Source organism: Pogona vitticeps, chromosome 5 (genome assembly GCF_051106095.1).
Source record: "Pogona vitticeps strain Pit_001003342236 chromosome 5, PviZW2.1, whole genome shotgun sequence".
Taxonomy (NCBI): domain Eukaryota; kingdom Metazoa; phylum Chordata; class Lepidosauria; order Squamata; family Agamidae; genus Pogona; species Pogona vitticeps.
Window position 1 is genome coordinate 137,212,447 of NC_135787.1, and position 21,619 is coordinate 137,234,065.

General features: G+C 41.6%; 1 protein-coding gene across 6 annotated transcripts in view; it reads left to right on the forward strand.

Annotated features, from left to right (window-relative positions):
- Nucleotides 1-13,273: 13,273 nt before the first annotated feature.
- The window catches only part of CNTN1 (contactin 1), a 239,772-nt gene continuing 231,426 nt past the window's right edge, over nucleotides 13,274-21,619 (forward strand). For 3 of the 6 annotated variants that reach the window (XM_078376852.1, XM_073000474.2, XM_078376851.1), the window contains exon 1: nucleotides 17,554-17,693. The gene's annotated coding sequence lies outside the window, so the exon portion shown is untranslated. Of the gene's footprint in view, nucleotides 13,610-16,784; nucleotides 16,986-17,553; nucleotides 17,694-17,974; nucleotides 18,738-21,619 lie in introns of those variants that run through there. The other 3 variants (XM_078376853.1, XM_078376854.1, XM_078376855.1) reach the window with 3 other exon arrangements.

Consider the following 21,619-nt stretch of genomic DNA (forward strand, 5'->3'; position numbering starts at 1 on the left):
GTGGCTGTGACTTCATTTAGGGTAGGGAAGCCATAGCCACCATCTTTGAAAAGGGCAGCCAGTCTCCCTTTTTACATGTGTGGCTGGGAGGCCAGGAGACCTTGGCCGCAGTGATTAAGGGTGTTGGCGGGGGTGGGTTGGGGGCTAAGGTAGGGAGAGGAAGGGGGTGTGGGGGTATGCTGTTGGGGTGGCTGACTGTGTGGAGTGGTGGTTGCCTATCTGCCACCAATCAGCTGATCGGCGACTGGTAGGCAGCATGGTGTTTTTCATTTTTTCTTTTCTTCTTTTTTTGGTAATAGGAAGAGGGGTGGGGTGTTTTCTTTTAAAATAACCCACCCACAAATCAACGAATAATTTCATTATTTATGGCTTCATGGGGGCAACTTCGTGTCATGAAGTGGGACAACTCGCCAAAATGGTGAGTCGTCCCCATCTCTAATTTTTACACATTTTTAAATTCTTCAGAATGCTCAACATTTAAAATGTATTATCTATAACTTGGATTATTCATAAAATTAACCTTTGGTAGGTTAATTTTAACCTTTGGTAGGTTAATTTTGGTAAAGTAGTCCTTTGGTCTAGATGGGCAGGATAGAAATCTAATAAATAAATAAATAAAATAACGTGGTTGGGTAGATTAAGTCTAAAACAGTGGTTCCCAACCTTAGGTAACCTAGGTGCGGTTGGTCTGCAATTCCCAGAAGCCTTCACCACCAGCTGTGCTGGCAGCGGTTCCTGGGAGTTGCAGTCCAAGAACACCTGGGATACCCAAAAATATATAGTTTATCAGAGGCTTCTTTCTAATTTACTAAATGAAATTACTTTTAAACACTGAAACAATGTTACATACAGAGCTATAGGATGCTCAGCTCCAAGAAATGCAATGTTTCTTGATTTCTAGTAGGTTTTGAAAAGTATGTCAGAAAACAATATTTCGTGCTTTTCACTAAATGAAACACGTGTATTATTTTATATTCATTACTGAAGAAGAACCTATAGCCACAGAATAGTACATCTGAACATTATTCTGAACTGCTGAATTATTTTGCACATTAAATTGAATTAAAAAGAAATTGTGATGTTTTGAGGCATAATTGGATAGGAGAAGATGTACAACAATGACCTGTTTCTTAGAGCACTCAGAAAGATGGGTGAAAATGACAGCCGGAACAGATATTATCGTCTGTCTGCTATCTAATTACCTAGAAAGAAGCACTGAAGTATTTTCAGGGGATTTTGCTTGCAGGGATCAGAGTCAAGCTGGTCCACATGCTATGTTTTACCCCCTGGTTATTGTCTGAAGAGGTTGTAATTGCATTTACCTCTAGGTAGATATAATTAACTAGAGATAAATGAGAAGACACCAGAAGGTAACCACAGCACATCTTTAGCATGGGTACAGATGACAGCCACCCAGAGGCAAAACTGATTTTATTCTCTATATTTACACTATACAGTACTGTTTATTCCGAGCAAGTTCTTGACAGAAATGCAAATTTCAGTTCAAGGGTGTTTCTACTTATGGTCAGTTTCTCTGTCATGGTCATTCTATATTTCCATTGTACAACATGTTCTGCACCCAAGAGTGTCCCATTCAGTGTCCACTCTTTCATCATGTGGTATGTCCTTTCTGCCCATTTCTATTTCTAATATTGCAGACACATCTGTCATGCCCCTGTCAGACAAATCCTCCTGTGAATCCCATAACTCTGGGAATATGGAACAGCCAGCTGTTCCTGTGGATCCAGGACATTTAGGAATGCAAGACAGGTTGCTGCCAGGTAGAGGAGGCTTGGTTTGAGACTTAGAGAGGGAAGGATCCTGTCTCAGTCTGCAAGAGGGACATTGAGAGGAAATGAAAGCCTGGTCACAGACACCGAGAGGTGCCTGGATCCTGCAAAGGTCTCCTCGTCAAGAAGGGCTCTTTCAGGAGCAAGTATGAGAATTAGTCCCTGTTTCTAAAATGTGTTTTAAAAGAGGTAAGCAGTCCCTGGTAGCACAGTTAACAAACCAAACAAACAAATAAATGGGGGGGGGGCATTTTGCTGAGCCCTTGGGGCTTAGAGAGTAGGGTGCCTGGGGAACCATACTGGAGACCCTGCAACCACACATGCAGCCTTTAGGCTACACTTTGCCCAACCCTGGTGCATGTCTTGACAGATAAGGCTCCTGTTCTTTGTGATTCTTGACACTCACTGCTCCCTCCAGGGCTGGCCTGCTGGCCTGCTTTGACAGTGTTGCTGGCTGTCACTTTTGAAGCCAGACATTTTGCCCATTGCAGACAACTGCAAATACTTCTGCAGTTGGTGACTTCCTCAGTCCTAACACTGCAGATCTGACCTTGCTACCTCTTGGGACAACCACCCCGAGGCTGGGCTATGGCAATGCACAATAGCTGGAACTGCCCTTAAGTTGTAGCCCAAACATCTACACTTGGCAGCTGAATAGCCTCCCACAATGCTTCTACTCAAGCAATTGCCCTGGATCTCTATTTGTTATAGACAAAGTATAAGGTTTTGTCATTGGTATAGAAAGCACTTAAAAGGCAGGGCCCTATTTCCCTGGAAGACAACGCCCTGAGAGAGTAATTTCTGTGAATATTTTGTAGCTCCCATATAAAATTATAGGAATGGAAAAGAACAACCTACACAATAACTTTGTTACTTCTATAAACTGATGAAGCTTCTCATTGAGTAAAAAAAACACACCACACATTATTAGTTTGGATGATACAATATATATTTTTGAGCTACTGTTGGGCTGTATCATATTTCAAATAGAAATTGGAAATAATATGAACTAATGTGTAATTTATGAGTCATGCATATTTAACTGCCATTGGAATGAACAGTATTAAACAGTGTTTAGAAAGGGATGTTCCATTTTGCAAATATGCAATAAAAGAAACTATACTAAATAAGTAACGGTGGCATCTCTGATGGTCGTTTGATGAAACTAGTTAATAACCTGCCACTAGGATATTGCAGGCTCTTCCCTATGGCAGGTCAGCCTGAGAATTGATAGTTTTCTATTCCAAAGTCCTGAGGCGTGGAGGCCTTTTATGAATATGTACAATGAGGGCTGATTGATTAGACATGTGAAAAAAGTTGCTCAAGGCCAGGGAGAGCAATGATTTTGAGGGGTGGGGCTGGGTGGAAAATGAACTCTGCATTGATGAGATGAACCAAACCCCGCTAATGGGCAAAAGAATCTTTCTCTGCCCCTGTTTGTTCAGGTTGTTTTAGGACAGAAAATGTTTTCTCTGTGGCACATTAGCATTAATATCCCCGTGTAATGCTTCTGTGACCTGTTATACAACTGAAATGGCATCACCAGTAGAACTGCATTTTGTCACCCTGTTGTTGCTGTTTCCATCTTGAGAAGAGATCTCTGACAGCATTCTTCATGGAATTCAAGATGAGGATGGGTGAAACATCAGTCTTGTTCCTTTTTCTGTAAGAAGTTTCCAAAATTTGCAAATTTCTTCACAATGTCAGTGGAAAGAATGATTTTTAAAAAATTTTTTTAAAAGAATGCGGGAGAAAATAAACCTGACTGAGGATTTCACGTGGGCTGAAGGCTTTCAGTGCTTGGCTCCAGAATGTCTGACTTTGAAGCTTTATGCATTCAGGTTTGTGTGATGCTGACTTCGGACTGACACCTCTTTTCTTCAGACAGCCCCCCTTTATTTAACTTGCTGCAGGGCAGACAAGTCCCACATGATCCTCTCCATTCCACATGGAGTCTACAGAACTGCCCATGTTCTAAACTATATATAAACTGTACATAAGAGTGGGCGACAGCGGAAAGGTGTAGCTGAGCAATAGCATGACACATCAGCTGGGACAACCTCCTTTTACATCGCTGCAGGCATGGGCAAATGGCAGACCTAAGGTTTCATATGGTGCCATCACTGTTTATGCAGCTCCTGGCCCATCAGACTTCCCTCCCTCTTATCCCAAAAGGTTGCTCCAGAAAAATAGAGGTAATTGGCATTCCAGGAAGCCTCAGGAACTGTGGTTTAACTTTTAATTAAGCTGCAGCACCCTTCCCCTGAGTTAACACTGAAATATATCCGTTTTTCAAATCTTGCAGTTGACCTCCAACCACTCTCTTCATTTTTCATGTCCACATGGCAATCCATGTGGTTTCTGATGGATCCTGGGAACAAGTGTGCCCCCCAATCATCAAACTTGCCTATCTCACGTTACTGGGACAGTAGAGAATTCAGAATTACATAACAGAGATCACTGAGTACAGCAAGGTGGAAAAGGACAGGAGGAAAATATGAGAAGAAAAGAGAGTGTTACCATTGAATTTCATCATTTTGGAAATTGTGCCGCCACTTCAAATGAGCATAGATGTGTACAGGATAACTGCTGTACTAACTGCATGGGCAAAATACATGCAGTTTTTCTTTGCTTTCCTCTGCCTTGAAATCGGGTTGCACTAATGCTGCTACCCAGACAGCGCATTCAGTGTATTCTGTTGATTGTACCCAGGATACCTAGGACATTCGGATGCACCCAAAAATGAAGGCATGCATTGTCAGGAGATGGTGCTCTTGTCTAAGGCTGATGTTTATTCTCTGTATGCTGTGCGCTGTTCACATCCCTTCAGGCTAAATGGTTATGGATGCATGTTTATATGTGTGACAGGTGCAGCACCATCTAAAGAGGACTGAGGCTCTTCACTGTCTCAGTGAATCTTAGTATAGCTCTCCCCAGCGCTCCTCCAGAAGCTTGGTCTAGTGCCCATAAGGTCTGCCAAAAACCGTTTTCTATGGCAAGAGACGAGGCTGCAGGGCCAGTCTCAGTCATTTGAGAGAAGGGGTACACACTCTACATTTGAGATCCTGGGGCAAAGGCCCATTCCCTGAGCCCTAGTTACAGCTCTGCCTCCAAGATCTGCATGACTTCCTCGACAGAACCCTAAACCAGCAGTAGGATCCTGGTCTGCATCTTTGTTGCAGCAGTTTCAGAGTTTCACTCTCCAGATATTTTAGATTTCAACTACCAGAAGGTGTTTTAAAAAAAGAGCAGTATTCTGGAATGTCCTACTTATTCAGAGACCTGACACACAACAACGAGTCCCTGAAGATGCTATTTTCAGTTAAGTTACATTATACTGAGTCAGGTCTTTAAAAACATCAGCAGTACCATACAGTAGGTCCTGAAACTACAAGAGTAATCTTTTATATCCTGTAAATGAAAAGGACCTAAATATAGCTCGAAGTAAAAAAAAAAAATAAAAAATGGGAGGGCGAACATTGTTACTTTCAGTCCAGAGACTTCCACCTTATGTTCGGTAATTATTATTGTTCTACAGGGCCAGTCCACACATTCATGCTGCCCTATGCTGCCCTCCCACCTTCCACTCAGGCAAGTAAAGCACTTTCCATGGGAAAGACTACGCCCAGCTGAACAGTTGCTGTGAGATGGGCCAATAAGCTGAGGTTTATTGGTCCATCTCACTATTAGACCTATTTCCGTATGGCAACCTTCTTACATGGCATCAGTGCCGTAACTCCATTTTGTGCCTTATCCTCTGATAGCATTGATTGGCTTCATCTTTGGTGCCATCCTCCCTATGAAACTGTTCTTCTTTTTTACTTTTTATTTATATATATAATTTATACTATTTATAAAATGGTATGGTATTATATACATTCACAATAAACTATCTTAATGTGTTTACAATGAGTCAATGAAGGGCCTCCCTATATCTACATAGATATCCTCATGGAGTTGCTTTTTGTATGATATTCATTCAAAAGAGGCTAATTGTCGCAGGTCTTCTGACCATTGTGTGAAAGGTGTAGGGTGACCATCTTTCCAGGGTTTTAATATAAGTCTTTTTGCCACCATGACTGTAAATCTTTTTTGTCACCTGAACTGTTTTTCTTTGAGGAGGTGAGCAACATTGTGCAAGGGCTTGCAGCCCTGCAAGGCTGACTGAGAGCCCCTAGAGCTGGCCACTCCTTCTGCTTCACGTCACTGCCTCTTCCACGCTGCCTCCCAACCAATGAGAGGTGACAGGAGAAGGAGCAGGAGCTTCCATTCAATTCTGCCTTTTTGAGGAAATGATTATTGAGGAGATGCACGTTAGTCATGAAGGGGAAACTGTACTTCCATTCCCACAGTCTCAAAGCCCTCAGTTTTTTGCATGATTTTTGGCTGGCCTGGCAGAACTAGTGACCAAGACATGCCTTAGATGCTGTGCCCAGCATTCTCTTTTTTGTTTGTGCTGTTGCTCATAGCTTGTTTTTGCTTTCATGTTTTAAAAATCTATTCTTCTTTATGAAACGAACTCCAAAACGTTTTTCTTTTTCTTCTTCTTGCTTGAGGACATCTGGTTTATGTTATTGTAAATTTAACCTGACAAATCAGTACTTTTTGTTTACAAGTGGTGACATTTAGGAATAGTAGCATAAACTGTGGAATTAATTTCTGATGTTATTTACATCCCCTTTTCAGTATCTTTACTCCGGCACCCTAGGGCTATCTTGTATATGTTTATGAGAAAATGTCTGGTTCAGAGGCTTTTTATCTTTTGCTATTCCGTTGAAGGCTGTTTGGTTCACTTTCCAGGTCATTCAACATTTCAGTTTGCCTGCCAGGACACCTGAGCTATTTCATCTTCGTGTATATACCAGAATGCACTTCATATGTGACTCCTTTGCAACTGCTTGTAATTTCATGTTGTAAAATTTGGGGCACTTTCTTTAGTACCACAAACAATCCAGGGGACAAAATTAACACATCAGTGTTATTTTTATAGTTCAAGCAGTGTCACCGGGGAAAAACAAGGCCTTCTTGGTAGTGTCCACCTTGCTATGGAATATGCTACCAGTAAAGGTCTATCAGGACCCCACCCTCCTAATGTTTATAAGGTAAATAAAAGCCTTGCTCTTCAGGCAGGCTTTTGAGAATCTTCCTCTCATTTCATTTCATTTCAATTCATTTTTTAATTATCTGATTCTTTTATCATTTAATACATGCTATTGTCACTACCATCTTGGGATCGGTGTTTATTTGCTTCTCATATGGGTGGACTATAGGGGTGGGGATCTTCTTTTTTTCTTCTCTTCTCTTCTCTTTTCTTTTATATCTTGTATTCATATTTTGTTGTAAGCCACTCATAATACTGGCTTGCCACTAGAAAGATGGGATAGAAAATGAATGAATGAATGAATGAATGAATGAATGAATGAATGAATGAATGAATGTCTGATACTTTTTTATTGGGGGGAATCAGCTTTTGGTTAGCCTGCAGATATTTCCCTTTGCGTGACCTTGTGTAATCCAATATTAAACAAAAATTAGAAATCCCCCCCCCCTTCTAAGGCTGCGATGCTATGGACACTTACTCTGGAATAAACTATTTTTCATCAGCCAGCATTTCAGTAGAGTACAACCACAAATGAAGGTTCTGCAGGCCATCTTTAGCAGTGCTGAAATGGTTTTAAACTTTTTAAAATCTCTCTCTCTCTCTCTCTCTCTCTCTCTCTCTCTCTCTCTCTCTCACACACACACACACACACACACACACACACACATTCAGTATGTATTAGAATGCACATCATCATATTTGATTAACGTCTGGTTCAAAGTGGACCTCTTAAGAACAGTTTGGATGCTTCAGTTTGGAGAGGAAATGGGGCTTCTCTTGAGCTGTCACAATCAAAACTGACTACCAGTCAAAGCTTCATTTAGGTTTTGGACTTCAGCAGGGCAGTTCTCACTCCCACCTCTGTGTAGTAACTTTCATTTCAGCAGGACTTGAGCAAAGCTGACAGAACCACTTCGTCAAAAAGCCAACAACTGCGAGAAGCATATCATGGGCCATGAATTTGTGGCTTTGTTGGGAACTGGCTTCATTTGGCAAATGCAATAGGTAAATAATGGAGCTGGCTACCTCACTTGCTCTCACTTGATGCATGAGGGAAGACTTGGAAACTGCCACTTAAATGTACTTCAGATGCTGTGTGACAGTAGACCCCAGTAGAGTAAGTTCTCTTCTTTCTTCTCTGAGGGAATGTAAAGATCAGAGTTGCTTTTCAGTAGAAACCTGGGAAGTTGGATTGTGAGGCCTGGTATACTATATTCAGCCCACCAACCACAGCTTCTTGGGCTTGTGAGCAAGGAAGCTTCAAGTTGTTCTTTGAAAGCCTATTTAATATACAGATGGGGTCTGCACAGAAAAACAGTGGAACATATGTGGGTGTGAGTTCAAATATGCTTCAGATCACACACAAACTTCTTTACCATAGGGAATGCTTTTTGTGCACTTTGATACCTTCTGGAAAGTCTAGCAGTGAAGGGCTCATTATTGAGTAGACTGCATTTCTATTGTGGCTTTGTCTGTAGGAGTCCACAGAACAGTGTTTTAACCTCACAGGAACTGTATAAAGTAAACTAGGGCAAGGTGGGATAACTGACCAAGGCTATCCAGTACGTTCCATAGCTGGGCTTTATTTTTGGTTTCTCCTGCCCCAAGCCATTAGCTTTTTACTGGTGCTGATCCTAGATCTTCAGACACAGAAGATGCTTCCCTTTTATGCAAAATCAAGAGGTACTTGGTCTTTGTCTTTTCAAATTTTTTTATTTTTCTTTCGGTTTTGCCTGATACACAAGAAGAATTGTACATCTTGTTCTCTGAAATGTGTTTTCCTTATAATGCACTGACAAATGAGGACAGTGGATACAATCTTTCTTATTACATGATGCCATGTACATTTTGTGAATTCATTGACTCATGCTCAGTATGTTATAATTACACTAAAAAAACTGCACAGATTCTGATGTACACACAGGCTAAGACCCAAAATGCCCTGTCCAACTCGGTGCCTAAAGCATCTCTGATAATTTCCCACTCTGGTTGAAGCGCCTTGTGCTGCAAAGTGATTATGTAAGGTTGCCTTATTCCACGTCAGAGTAGTCATCCATCTCACCAGCTAGTATTTGTTACTGGCAGCATCTCTTAGAGGCACAAAGGCATTTCGAGTTCTTTCAGCTAGAGATGTTAAAGCAAAGCAAAAGCGTGCTGCTTAAGGACTGGACCTAGAGCCTATTTATTTTATTAAATATTTTTCATTCCCCCTTTCTACTTCAAATTAGCACTCAAAGCAGCTAAATTCACAACAAATGAATTAAACAACAAAACCATTAAAATCACAACCATAATCCTTAAGCAATAAATATGAAAATAGTATAAAACACTGGTTTGATTCATCTTAAAAACATGTAGGAGTGTGAACCGACTGCTACATTTCCAGGGAGTGTGAAACTCCAATCTGGGAGGAACACTCTTGAAATGTGCCTGACAATTGGATTTCCACAGGCAAGAGTATTCTCAAGAGGCTTTCTGAAGATCTTAGCATCTGAACAGGTTCATAATGAGGCAGCCAATCCGTTAGATCACCAGGCCCTAAGGGGGCTTAGAACTTTAAAAGTTAGAAACAGAACCCTGATACCTTTCAAACCCAGATGCAAGAGGATGATGAACTGTAGCTCCTTCCCAAGGGTATCCTTTGGGACACTGTTTCGATTCGGAGGCCTCCCAAATAAAGGAATGATTTTCTTGAGGTAAGAAAATGTGACTTTTCAGGCACTCAAGGAGCCTATCCTAATTGCTGACGGAATTCACAAAGGAGTTCTGAGGCAGCCACTTTGGACTAATTCCGGTGTAGGTTTGAAAAAATGGGAAAATCAAACTTATTAAAATAATTGCTGCGAGGCATGATTAGTTGTTTATATAATCTGTCCACATGGAAGACATTTTAAATGTGTGGTCTTCAGAGAATGCATTAGCAGGACTGGATGCACAGTGCCAGCTCCCCATATCCAGCTGTTAAATTCCATTTAAAAATGGTTTAAAATGTCATTCTCTATTTGCTTCTAAATATCATTGTGCAGTTTTGAAACATTTAAAATAATTGCCATGGAGATGCTGATCATCATGAGAGGCTGCTGAATTGTGCCTCAGATAACATCTCAGTACAGATGTAGGTCATACACCTAAAAAACTTGATACCTTGTCCGTGCGTGCAGTGCAGCTTCTGTATATTTTCTTCCTGTTGTCATGTTTGGAATGACACCCTTCAACGTCAGAAGAACAATGCAATCAATATTTAGAATAGATTGATCTAAGGTAAGGTTTTGAGCCAAAATCCATTAAAATCAGTACCACTCAAAATACCTGAATGGGTACTCCATCAGTTTTTGAGAGGATGAATAGTATTCCAATTAAAGCCAAAGTTCCCCTGCCCCCAAATTATATTGAATAACCTTGGAGAAGATCAACTGTTGTCATGTTTGGAATGACACCCTCTATAATTATTATTATGAATTATTTTCTTCCTTGATTGGCGCTCTCCTGGGAGAGTGCCATGAACACTAATGTCCTTTGCCATTTGTTGCCCATGACTAGAACTAGATCAGCATCAACTTTTTAATTCTTACATTCAAATTTATTTAAAGTTTATCTAGATATTGCCCCTCTACGTCATCCTTTCACAATCATGTGCCCATCGGATTTTTTTTTTTTTACTTAAACACAAGCTGAGGGTCGGTGGGTGGGGAATAGAGCATGAAAAATTGCCTGAAATCCAGTTGTTTAGTGTAGTAAGTTGCAACTAAAGTAGGCCTACTGAATCAATGGAACTTATGGCAAAGTTGCTTGATCAAATTGCAGCTTATTCAATAGGTCTATGCTAGTTGTTATGCTACGCTAAGCAGACTTTCAGCCACTTTTTCTACTATGAAAGCACTATTAAGTAGAGAAATCATTCTACACAATAGTTTTCCTATGGTTCTCCTTCAGAAAATAACATGCTGTCAAGTTGACTCTAACTCATAGTGACCCCTTCCAGTGTCACCTAGGTATACTCAGAAGTAGTTTACCATTCTCTTCTTCTGGAGGCACTCTGGGACTGTACAGCTTGTCCAAAGCTACACAGGTAGGGAATCAAAACTTCAATGCCTAGCTTCAGAGCCAGGTAACTAGCTCATTTAGATACCCAGGTGTATATCTATACCCAAAGGTGTTTGTAGTTAAGAAGGAACGGAGTCTGTGCTATGATGAAATATTAGTAATTACATGCAGTAAAACACAAGGTACGTTTACCACATCTATTAGACAAAACCACAGAGATATTATTGCTGTTATCCTCATCTGTTTATTGACCAGAATATATATTATAGTTAAAAGACTACTAAATGAGTATTTTCCATATACTGCAAGGAAATTTACTAAATGTGGTCTGACCTGCAACATTACATACTACAGTTTATCACAGTTGCTTACAATGCCATTTTAAAAACTTTATATATGATCTGTCTGAACACTGAAACTGGAGTGTGAACCTTTGGGAAAAAATGAGCTTTCTGAATCACAGCATTAGAAACTGACACTAATGATAATGTGTTATGAACCACATCAATTAATTTTATAGTGCCTGTAATGGGTTAGTGATGTCACAATTCACTACACAAATGTTATCATTCCTTCCTGTTATCAGTCTGGGTGGTGGGTATTTTTATTTGAGTTTCTATTTGTAATTCCCCCTGTGGCACACTTGGATATCATAGTTATGTTGCCACATGGAACAGGGCAGGCCTTTAAGCGATAAGTGTCTATTTTTGAAATTTAGATGTTTTTAAATGTTTTTCTGAAATGCTTTAAATTTCTTAAAAAATATTGACCAATGTGTAATTGTTTTTAATATACAGTTTTGTGTGGTATTTGAACTTGTTTTTATTGTATTCTTTTATTTGTTATGAGCCACCTTGGGTCCCCTGTGGGGAGAAAGGTGGCATATGATATAAATAAATATATAAAAAAGAAAAAACAATGGAAATGCTGTGATACAAATTTTGAATTACAAGCACTCCAGTAGAAACCAAAGGAGGTATTTCAACCCTAGCAGACTTTTTCCATATACAGTGGTGCCTCGACTTATGAACTTAATTGGTTCTGGAACTCTGGTCATAACTTCAAATGGTCATAAATCGAAGCACCATTTCCCATAGGAATGCATTGAAATGCAATTAATCTGTTCCAGCCAAAGGGGAAAAAAATCACAAAAAAAAAATCACTGCAAGACCCATTGGAAATGTGATTAATCCCTTCCGGCCAAGGAGGGGGGAAAGAAAAGCAAGCACAGCATGAAAGACCCATGAGAAATGCAAAGAAAGCAAAGCAAAAAGCAAGCAGATTGTGCAAGACCCATCGAAAATGCAAAGAAAGCAAAGCAAAAAGCAAGCAGATCATGCAAGACTCATTGGAAATGGGGGAGGGGAACAAAAAAGCAACCAAACCCCACAAGACCCGTGGAGGGAAAAAACCCAAAAGCAAGCAAACCCAGGAAAAAAAACCCAAAAAGCAACCAAATCCCCCAAGATCCATTAGAAATGGGGGAACCAAAAAACCCCAAACCCCGAGACCCATCAGAAATGGGGGAACCCCCAAAAAGCAAGCAACCCCCCAAGACCCATCAGAAATAGGGAAAAAAACAAAAAACACCCCCCCAAGATCCATCACAGCACAGAAACATAACCCCTCCCCAGCCCAAAACCACTCTGAAAAACCCACACAGAACAGTTTTTAAAAGCAGAAAGCAGCACCTTACCTTACCAGGCAGTCCGAAGTCTCCTCCACACTCACTCTAACTACTGGGGCGAAAGAGCTACAAAGAAGCAGCCTCTTTGCCTACCAACAGTTAGCAATTTGATTTTTTTTCAAATTTTCCTTTTTTCCTTGCCTTCTTCTGTTTGTAACTGGAAACTTCGGGCACAAGTTGAAGCAAAATATTGCTGCCAGAGCTGGTCATAACTTGAAATGGTTGTAAGCCGGGACATTCATAAGTTGAGGCACCACTGTACACTGTGCCTAGAGATAACAGATGTCCACAGGGATGTTGTTTGAACAAGTTTAAGGCTTTATGCACTCAATGCTTGTTTGTTTGTTTGTTTTTGCTTATAGTGCCTCGTTACAGACAAATCCACCAAATCATAGACCCTATTAAGACCCAATGCCTATGCTGCCTGTGACTTAGAGGTAGTTTAGCAACTTCCTTTGCTATGCTATAAAAGGAGTGCATTAAAAAAATGTTCAAAGCAAGAGTAGAATTAAAACTCTCTGATTTACTTGAACAGGAATGTGATTCAATCAGTGCTTCAGAAATTATGTTTCTTTAGTACCTCCTTGTATGTTTATTATCTTGAGGAAAAGGGGCATTTGACTGTTTCTCTCTGTTTACAAGAAAAGCTCCACCTTTCAAATAAACAGCCATTAGCAAAACAATAGGGGCTTTTAATCTTATTAATCCTCTGAAAGATTGCATTGATTGTGTTGTATGAATAAAGCCAGGGACGCCTTGAGCCTATGTTTTATTGTACCGGGAAATAAAGCAGATGACCCGCTTTCAAATCCCATGTGCAGCCGGAGCATACGAATGTATTTGCTGTAGGAAGTGCAAAAACATTACTGCTTGGAGTTGCTGTTCTCCAACTAGTGCTGGACGGCTGGATTCACATCTGCTTTATGAGCCGAACTCACCCTTCCATGGACTACATCTTCCCTTCCCAGGATCCTTCATAGGAGACAAGTAAGTGCATTCTAAAATATGCATGAGTTTGCCATGTGGTCTCTGTCCGTAATTGTCTACAGTGTTACAGCGATCTTTCTGCAGAAATAGCTAGAGTGTCGTGATGTATATTGTAAATGGCAGATCATTATTCAGAGAACACAATGCCCTGTGTGTCGCCCTGTTTCTGTGCCTTTTGTGCTTTGCAGACTCATCCTCACTCTGGGGGGGGGGGGGAGATCTGTTTGGGTATACTAACAGCGTGGGAGAAAGACATGCTCGTATGCAGTGCAGAGAAAGTCAGTGTCACACATGTGATAGCAAAAAATAAGATCTGCCTTATAATTTTCATGTCAGCCATCTTAACTCCTGGCAAATAAATCTTCTGACTGCAGATACGGGGAGGCATGCTACAACCAATGCAAGTATGCCACATTTGTGTATACATAACAAACAAACTGCTGAGTACATGACACAATCTATAGAGAGCGACCATTTCTCTGTGAATCTGCACCACACCACATTTGGAAGGAATGAAAATATCCTTTCAGAAGTGGCGACCATAAAGTTTTTATTTAAAAAACAACTACATTGTTGGGAGCATTCATGTTTGTTTCTGGTTGCATTACAGTCCTCCACAGAAAGTGTACACTCTCTTCTCTTCCTTTAAGGCATCTAGCTGGACAGTGAACGTCATTCTATAAACTAATAATATGATATGCTCGTGTATACTCACACCCACATGTTCATAGTCAAAATGTTTCAGCTGTCATCCAGGACTGTATTTTTGTACATTAGAAATAAAACGTGCATCAGGCTACAGATGTAATTGGCCATTAAAACCTCTCATTACAAATCACAGGGGGAAAATTGTTAGGCAGAAATTCAATTATATTTTCCCATTTGCAACAACTAATCATAGTAAGAAAATTATTCTGATTCATTCACTTGTGTGGAAGGCATTTTGATAATCTCTTCATTGCGTTTTAGTTTTCAGCTTGGTTGTTCATGGTTCATTATTGAATTTTCAAATGTTTCTGGCACAATCAGTAACTGCAGCATTTCCCACTTGGGGATCTGAAATCAAATGCATTGCTGCCTAGATAGTTTGCATCCAAGGGGCATACAAATTATAAATCAGGTCCAGCCACCCTGTCAGGATGCCAGGAAATGGCCTGATATTGTTCCACAGTATTGCACCCAAGTTGCCAGCAGGAAGAAGGACACTGCATTTTATAGCGTAAGGGGCAGCCTGAATGTTGACAACACTAATGGCAGCAGTCAATATGGTCTACAGGATTCCCTCTTGTGCTCACTGTGCATACTGTAACATCTGGTGGGTAAAACTTTTGACTGGTTGTGTGTGGAAGCCTACCAGTTCTCAGCAGAATTAGATCATAAATTTCAACACCAACCCCATAATTATAAGCCAGAATCTAGGCTCCATCTTTGCCTCAGTTCTCTAACACCAGTCATATATCTGTGATTAGGATGGGCACTCTCCTGCCTTGTGAGGGCCACATTACCTGATGGGGATTCACCAGGGATTACAGGTTGGTGTGAGATAGTGCAGTGTACTTTTGTTGCAGAATGATACATAGTGCTAATGTCTCTGCTTGCCTTTGATGTTGGAAAAAGAAGAAAGTTCTCTCATCATTGGCAATTATGGAATTTGAAATAGTGACTGAAATCCTGTTGGTGTAAATTTGCACTGCAGAAACCATATGATGGCATCATTTTGTGATGGAAATCTTTAATTTAATTAAATTAAAAACTCCCCATGCCCCCTTCAGGCTCTGAGGCTCCCTGGGGATCCCTTCTGCTCTTGAAAAGACTTTGAGGGCCTCAGGATTACACAGCATAAATTTACACCAACAGGATTTCAGCCATTGTACCTTTGTCACATTTTTACTAATTCTACTCTATTAAATCAACTCTTTCTAATTGGTGAGTCAGAATTCACTGAATGGTTATGAGTTAGTAACCAACATGGGTTAGCATTACAAGAGTCAGGGTATCAAGTTTATGGAAATGATGAATGAATTAATGTTGTCAGTGATGAATGGAAAGTCCATGTATAAATTTCCTGTAATAAACAAAACTATTGGTAGAAACTGGGTAAGTCTGCATTCTTTCATTGTGTGGAAATCATCTAGGCTTTGATGAGAAACTGCCAAATCCTATCACCCAGTACTTTTTAAACAATTAATAATTACATGTCATTAAGTTGATTATGATGTATGGCAATCCTTTCCAGATACTTCATATAGAGCAGTGGTTTCAACCTTGGGCCCCCAAAATGTTCTTCGACTAAACTTGCAGAAGCCAGGATTTCTGGGAGGTGTAGTCCAAAAACATCTTGGGACCTAAGATTGACTTAGAGTACCCATAAATGGTTGATCAGTCTCTTCTTCTGGGGACACTCTGGGACCATGTAGCTTGGCCAAGACCACATAGGCTGGCTTTTCTCCTACAAGGCACAGTGGGGAATTTAACTCCTGAGCCCTGGGTCTTCAGCTGCTTCCATCTTTTTAAAGAGCTTACTATTGTATGATCGGTTATATTGTACTGTATTAGGTTTGATTGGTAGAATACTTGCTTGATTTTGGACTAATTAACTTGAACACATTAACTTCCATTAAAAAATTAAGTTAATGTTGTCTTCCATTTATCCTCTCATAAGTAAGATAAGTACTCCTACTGCAGCCTTAAAATAATTCATACCTTCTCCCTTAATTTTTAAGAGCCATACGGTAGAACAAAAGCATCTTTGCCTTTACAGCCCACAGTCCAACAGGTTTAAAGCAAAGGTGCATATAAGGTCCTCACGTCTAGATAGGTCACCAGCTTGAATCTTTTGATGCAAGTAGGGAGTGGTAAGGCTTTATACAACCACAAGAAGAAAGGTCTAGATTGCACTGAAATCCCAGTTGTGCTTTATTTTGCCACTGCAGCGTGAAATCGCGCGCCCCTTTAGGCTCATGATTTTAAATGATAACCAGACTGATAAACAGAGTGGGAGATGACGTGGCTGTAGAGCCCGTGGGATTTTCTTAAGGGATTGCCCAATAATACGCAAGATCTAGGGTGGCTCTCCCGCCCCGCAGAAATGTAACTTCTTTTCTTCTGGGGCCGTCCTGATTTCGTTGGCTCCGAGGTCACCCCTTCTGGATCCGCAACCCGCCGTGCATCCGTCGTCTCCGCCCTGGCTGCCTGGCCCTGTAGTTCTATCTTTCCGAGCATCCTCCTCCAATTCCCTCTCCCCCAACCCCAACCCCCCGCCCAGTTTCTCCACGCCCTAATTCCTGGAGGGAAGCTTGCTGGCGCAGGGAGAGACTCCGGAGGAAGACAGCAGGATGAGGGCAGCAGCTTCACGGGGGCTTCAATTTGGCATCAGGCATGTGCAAAGCGGGCGACCGGCGGGGGGGGGGCTGCTGCTGCTGCTGCGCACATGCTCAGTGAGGCGGAGCGGAGGGCTGCTGCACCGCCTTTGCACCTGCAGTAATGTGTCACCGTGAATAGAGAAGAGGTGGGCGGGCGGCAGCTGGGCGCGCCGGTTGCAGCTCCTCACCCACCTTCTGGCTCACCGGGGGGGGGGGTGTCTCTCATGGGTCACGCCAGGGAATGAGCTCCCGGCTTCAGCCCCGCCGCCGCCACCCACCGACTGACTGACTCTTCTGCCCACAGCGCTGTCGCCGCTGCGAAGCTGCGACTTCTCCTGCCCTCCCCAACCCTGACCCAGCAACGTTACTCCGGTTGCCAGGCTCAAGAGTGACATCACCCCTGTCCAATCAGTGCCCGACGCCCTCTCTCTCTCTCTCTCTCTCTCTCTCTCTCTCTCCCCCCCCCCAGCTGCTCTCCCCTCCTCTGGTCCTACTCGGCTCGGTTCGCCCACAGCCCCTCAGGCAAGGGCGGGCTACTGCCAAGGCGTTCGGGTGGACGCGCTGAGGAGGAAAGGGGGGGGGCCGGCCGGCCGGCGGGTGGGCGCACGAGCAGGCAAGCAGGCAGGCAGGCAGGCAGGGCTGGCTCAGGTGCTCGCTTGCGGCAGGCGCGGGAAGCCTCCAGTTGACCGTCCCGCTGCGCCACGGCGGCTCCCGCTGCCCAGGTAAGACCTTGGCTTTTTATTGTTATCCGGCCAGAGGAAAGCTTTGCCCCGTCGCGTTCCTTTAAACCCCTCCAAAGCCCTGCCCACTCCTCGGGAGAGCTGGGCGTTCGGGCGCCGGTCTGTGGGGTGAAGAGGGAGGTTTTTTTTTTTTCCGGTGGGGGAGCGAGGGGCATGCCCATAAAGGGTGTGCCCACGAAGTGTGTGTGTGTGTGTGTCTGTGTGTGTGTGCGCGCGGCAGTTTATTTATGCCGGGTGTTCGGGGAGGCGAAGCCAAAACCTGCCCGAGGCCGAAGGTGTCACCGGACGAGGATGGAGAGAAGGGCAAGCCAACTTTCCTGCTGTGCCCGTCTCCTGGGCAAGCGGGATTTTGCCGTGGCAAGGAGCCAGTGTGACGCCAATGAGGAGATGCAACGCTTGGAGGGAGGGAGGAACGGGTCAGAGCTGTGACCGTCTCGGATCCAAGGTCGCTGTCCAGCCCCCACCCCTTCCTTTTCAGCTTCCCCCTGGCATCGGTACATGACCCCCTTCTCAATCCCAGATTATCAGAAGTTAAAGACCCAACACTTCTCATCCTTCAACCCACCCGTTTCCAGCAAACCCAATTGCATAACACGTAACTCCATTTTGCTCAGGCTCTGCTAAGAAACGGATTCCGGTTGTTCCAGGAAGATGGCAAGATTGTTATTACTGTTACAGTTGCTTGTTGGTTTGTAAAGACTAGCCTTTCCCTCTTTTTACTCAAGGGCATCCTTCCTCAGAAAACTGTGTAGATTTCCTGCAAAGAGGGACATCAAGGAGGATGAGGGAAACAAGATCCTTCTTAAGCTTGATGGGGTGGGGTGGGGGAACCCACATGCCACTTGGGTGACATTTGCAGAGAGATAATGTTCACACAAGCATTGCTAACTACTTGTTAATGTACAATGGCTGAATGCATGGGTGTGTTCACTGTGGAGAAGACCCAGTATGACGCTTACTTTGGAGTACTGTGAGCTGTGTTACATCTGCAGGGGAATGATCCAGGGAAGCAATCTAACTCTAAAAGCAAGTATATCCGTGTGAAAGGGCTTGTTAGTAAATGCATAGAAGAACCACTGTTTGACACGTTCTTAGCATATTGCCTTTGGTGGAAATTACTTCTTCCCTAGATGAGTTGATTCATTGACCAAATATAATTGCAGAAGCTAGCATAGAAGAGCAGACTTTAGGAAGTGGGTCTAACGTTAGAGCTGGTGAAAAGACATAAAATGGGCTTTTCAAACTGTAGTCGCCTTCCAAAAGGATCCTTCATCATTGTTTGAATCTGAATCTAAAATATACAGGCAATGGGACATGTAATTCAACACAAACATTTGTTTTAAAAGTCTTCTTACATAAAACTAGCCTAGATTTGCACTAGAGTAATTAAGCTGAGAAAGCCTAAGGAATGTAATTTTGTTTAATGTTTTGTGATAACATATAAGGGTTGGCCTTAATGTCATTAATAGTGTTCCTTATAGTGTTCCTTAAATCCATGTTAGCCTTGCTGTGCTGGTTTGCAGGCTAGCAACTATTTGCCTTCCAAAAGGCAGTTGGTTTTTGTCCTCCACACAATTTTTGTGCAAAATTTTGTATTTCTGAAATCATTAATGCACTTATATTTGGATTGAATTGTACATTTGCTTTCCTGATGCCTTTATCTGAAATTCAAATTCTCTTTTTAAAATTGTCACTTATAATATATGTTACAGTTCATCTTGATTATAGTAGCACCTGCTGGCTGGAACAGAGAAATTACTCCCAGAATCTCCCACCACTGAGTTGTACTTAGCATGCATTAAAATAAAAGTGCAATATGTAAATGTAAGTTTCCCTGCCTTTGGTGCAAATTACTGTGATTGCTATTCATCATTCCAAAGCACTGGAGAATAAGGGTGGAAATACTATTTTATGTCCTTTTTTGCCTGTCATATATAATAAAGGGAAGAAAATCTGTGATTAGTAATGATGTATAAATAATGCTATCAATATTCTTTGCACTTAGTAGTATCTCTAGTTCATTTCCACGTTGGGCTCAACTAGACAGTGCATAGGCATTAATACCATAAATTAATAACCAACTTCTACAATTTTAATTTTTTTACATTTGTATTGATTTATAATATACTAAATAATATTAGGTAGTGTTGCTTTATAATTTATAGCATCATTTAGTAATTTATTCATTTGTAAGGTCACAACAGCATTTTCCACTGGGTTGAGTAGGGGATGTGTAGCTTCTGGTAGGCCTTTGCTGTTAGAAGGGAAAATTATATTTATGTACTGCATACCCCTTCCCTAACACATTCACCTACATAGCAAAAGGCTATGTACAACTCTATGACTACTTCACTAGTGCAACCAAAAGGGAGCAATAGAATTAAAGAATTGTCCTCTTCCCTCCATTTTCCTTCCCTCTCCTTCCTATCAACACAGAACAACTTTCCCAGATGGTGCCCTCTGGATGTATTGGATTCCAATTCTTATCCTTCCCAGCCAAGATGGCCAGCTGTGGAATAATGAGAAGAGCAGTCCACAATGTCTTGAAAGCAGCATATGAGGGAAGGCTGTCAATGCAAGAGTGGGGTCTGATTAATGTGTTCTTAAGGTTAAGTGGCACAGCCTCCCTCTTATTGCCCACTACTTATAATTTGCTACAGAAATTATTTAAGGGTGGCTTTTCTGACCAAAGCATTGTAATTACTCTTTGGGTAATATTTGAGTAGCATCTCATATTGTGTTCTGTGGTAATAATATTCTGTGGGCAATAATATCCCCTATCTGGGATAGACTGTTTTAGACTAATCTTCCCTAAAACACATTCTTTTAAAATGGAACATAAGTCTAAGGCTGCAACTGAAGCTACAAACTTCAAAGGATATTTTGTGGTTTTAATTTAAATGTATCCCTTTCTTAGTACAGAAATGCATTTCTTACATTTCTGTGCTAAATAAATCAAGACTATATTATTGAATTACAGAACACGTGGCAACATTTTAAGCCATATATGGTTATAAATAACACTGGCAATAAAAATACAGTGATCATGGTTTGAACATGAATAGCTTGCATATAAAATTTCTGTTACAAAGGAGGAAGTTAGACTTTTATTATTAATGGGTTTGTGTTTGGTGTTGGTAAGGTTATTATTATTTTAGCCACCCAGAGTAATGCTCTGCCACAATATGGGTAGGATAGAAATGTAATAAATGAACAAATATCAATCAATCAATCAATCAATCAATCAAACAAACAAATAAACAAGCTTGTTTTTGTTTGATTATTTGATAATGTCTGAATTTCATATTGACTCAGCCAGACTAGCTTTTTCTCTAAGTTAGTGGCAATGCCAGTTGGTCAAGCAGCAGCGGCAAGTGTATGTATACAAATAGCTTCATCTGCAGCAATTTGGAGACAATAAACAATATATGAAAGCTTTACCTGTGAATAGGGTGGACACATAGAAAGGAGACACAGTTATGTGGAAGAAAGAATTTTGGTATGTGACATTTGTGGATTTTCCCATTACCACACAACTATTAAAGGTACGGAAGCATTGTCTTCTTTTCCATATGGCTGTGAACATGTTCATGTAACCTGTGAAACCTAATGGGATTAAATAGCTTCTCAAATACTGGGAAACTCAAGGACTAATCTTGTAGTGCTATGGATTCACTTGGGCACAAGCTTTTATTGACTATAGCTCACCTCATATTACCATGAATATTTAGGTTTTACCATACCATGTGGACAGTCAGTGTGGCATAGTCAATAGAGCAGTGTTCCCAACCTTGGGTCCCCAGATGTTCTTGGACAAAAACTTCCAGAAGCCTTTACCAATAGCTGTGCTTGTGCTTTCTGGAAGTTGTAGTTCAAGAACATTTGGGGATCCAAGGTTAGGAACCACT